Source organism: Herpailurus yagouaroundi, unplaced genomic scaffold (genome assembly GCF_014898765.1).
Source record: "Herpailurus yagouaroundi ecotype Mexico unplaced genomic scaffold, PumYag 163, whole genome shotgun sequence".
Lineage (NCBI taxonomy): Eukaryota > Metazoa > Chordata > Mammalia > Carnivora > Felidae > Herpailurus > Herpailurus yagouaroundi.
Window position 1 is genome coordinate 46,321,756 of NW_024412404.1, and position 3,193 is coordinate 46,324,948.

The window sequence follows — 3,193 nt, forward strand, 5'->3', positions numbered from 1 at the left end:
AAATATAAAGATCCACAAGGTGGGGAGTTTGGAACGTGACTTACTTAGATAAGGTCTTGTATGTACCTGTCATGGGTTCTCAGAACAGGTGCTGCAACATCATGCTTTATTGGGCTGCATAGGAGTGACACAGGATCCTGAAGATGAACAGAAAAAAAAACGAAACAAAACAACACAAAAACTCTAATGTGGATCTGAAGTTGATATTTAACTGTTCTAATAATCAGTCTGCTTTAGAAATCTGCCCTGTGCTCTCTCTGAAGATGAACTTATTTTAAAGAACTACCAAAAATATTCAACTTCTTTGTCCTCTCTACTGTCATTTTCCTGGTATTTCATTTCAGATAGAGTCTCAGGGGACAACAGTAAATATTTGAAGTTACTGTGACTAAATTTATGCTGATGCCATCACTACCTGCAGCACTAAAACAAGCAAGCAGTACAGTTAGTATTTCTCTCAGTGAATTATTCTGATAGCCTTTCATAATATTTAACTTGTGTTAGCAGGTGATGGATCCAGTTATCCTGTGGTAGAGAAGTAAATTCACACAGCACATTTTGTATTGGTAGCCTGATTAAATGTCCACAGCAAAGGCAGAAATAAGCTCCTTCATCAAAAGTTTTTTGAACCTTTGGGGCACCAGGGTGGCTCAGTTGGTTGAGTGTTTGACTCTTGATTTCTGCTCAGGTCATGATCCCAGGGTTGTGGGATCAAGCCCTGTGTCTTAAGTCCTGCTTAAGATTCTCTTCTTGTCCATCTGCCACTCTCCCCTGCTTGCACTCCTCTCTCTCTCTCTTTCTCTCTCTCTCAAATTAAAAAACAAAAAAGTTTTAAGAACCTTTAAGTCTTCTTGAAGTCGTGGTATTTTTTTATACTCCTTAACATCATCATCATCACAAACTTCCTTATTACTATCAGTTATTATCATCTTTGTCATAAACATAAAAATAACAAAAGAAAAATGCATTTCATGCAAAGGAGATTCTGAGCTATGCACTCAAATGTGTTATCTCACTTAATTCCAACATAGGCTCACAATCTATGAAATAGGCACTTTTGTTATCTGTCTTTTATAGGTGAAATTTAAAGTTACCAAGTAACTTGCATAAGGTAGCTCAGATAAATGCCAGTGTCTGTTTTTGTTTTTGTTTTAATATGCCTGAGGCCTTAACCACCTACCATGCCACCTCTCATCAAAAAGCATATCTGAAACTTTTAAAGCAGAGGTCTTAGAAAGTATTCCAGACATCAACTAACTTCTTTGCCCTTGAGTGATAGTTGTAGTATCCTATAAAGGGAAGAACTGAGCTTCTAATACCTAAATGTTTTGTTTGTTTGTTTGTTTGTTTGTTTGTTTGTTTTCTGCAAAAGATTGTCAGTTCTGAGGAAATAAAAGCATCATTATGACACCTATTATATGCCAGGTTTTTACATTGCTTATTTTATTTTTGAAGCTATCCTGACAGGTTAATATATTTAGTTTTTGAAATGTCCCTGAAAACTAGACAGGTGAAATAACCTCCCCAGAGCCATACTGAAATTGCAAAGACTAGAGAGAAAAACCCAACTCTACTGTGCTAACCACTAAGCATCTAATTTGTAAGACAGTTGTTAGCCATCACTGACCCCTTGGTCAAATCTTGGTGAAAACCTGAGATAAGGTCAAGACCAAGAAATGAGGGGGTAAGGGTTGAGAGTACCAAAGTTTAGCCAGGAAAGATAAGTAGGGCTAGGGGAAAAGAAAATGTGAGAGGTCCAGACGAAGGCAGCAGGCACATGAGGCAGTGGGCAGGGAGGTGGAATCAAGAGTTGGGGGGCAAAGGCAGTGCAAGATCTGCTGTATTATTTATCCCAGGTTGGCTCCAGGAATGAAACCAAGGGGAAAATAAAGAATGGCATGATGCAGTGCTCCTCGTCGCACTTAAAGAATATGCCCTCTTGTTGCTCCCTCCTTCTCCATTTAGTTGCTTAAGAAAGACTCATCTTTGACTGCATATGGTCATTTCCCAGCACTCCTCTGAAGAGAAAGAGGATATGAAGATTTTACTTCTGTGGAAGGGTGTAGACTTACACCGCAGTCTTCTTCATGTTTCTGCTATTGTTATTTCCATGTTGATGTTGATAAACCAGAACAATTGGCTATTTAAAAAAAATTAACGTTTTAATTTATTTTTGAGAGAGAAAGACAGTGTGAGCAGGGGAGGGGCAGAGAGAGAGAGGGACACACAGAATCTGAAGCAGTCTCCAGGCTCTGAGCTGTCAGCACAGAGCCCAGTGCAAGGTTTGAACCCATGAGAGTGAGATCACGATCTGAGCTAAAGTCAGACACTTAACCCACTGAGCCACCCAGGTGCCCCAGCAATTTGCTATTTCTTTTTTTTTTTTCAATATATGAAGTTTATTGTCAAATTGGTTTCCATACAACACCCAGTGCTCATCCGAAAAGGTGCCCTCCTCAATACCCATCACCCACTCTACCCTCCCTCCCACCCCCCATCAACCAGCAGTTTGTTCTCAGTTTTTAAGAGTCTCTTACGCTTTGGCTCTCTTCCACTCTAACCTCTTTTTTTTTTTTTCCTTCCCTTCCCCCATGGGTTTCTGTTAAGTTTCTCAGGATCCACATAAGAGTGAAAACATGGTATCTATCTTTCTCTGTATGGCTTATTTCACTTAGCAACACACTCTCCAGTTCCATCCATGTTGCTACAAAGGGCCATATTTCTTTCTTTCTCATTGCCACGTAGTATTCCATTGTGTATAAAAACCACAATTTCTTTATCCATTCATCAGTTGATGGACATTTAGGCTCTTTCCATAATTTGGCTATTGTTGAGAGTGCTGCTATAGACATTGGGGTACAAGTGCCCTATGCATCAGTAGTCCTGTATCCCTTGGGTAAATTCCTAGCAGTGGTATTGCTGGGTCATAGGGTAGGTCTATTTTTAACTTTTTGAGGAACCTCCACACTGTTTTCCAGAGCGGCTGCACCAATTTGCATTCCCACCAACAGTGCAAGAGGGTTCCCTTTCTCCATATCCTCTCCAGCATCTATAGTCTCTTGATTTGTTCATTTTGCCACTCTGACTGGCGCGAGGTGATATCTGAGTGTGGTTTTGATTTGTATTTCCCTGATGAGGAGCGACGTTGAACATCTTTTCATGTGCCTGTTGGCCATCCGGATGTCTTCTTTAG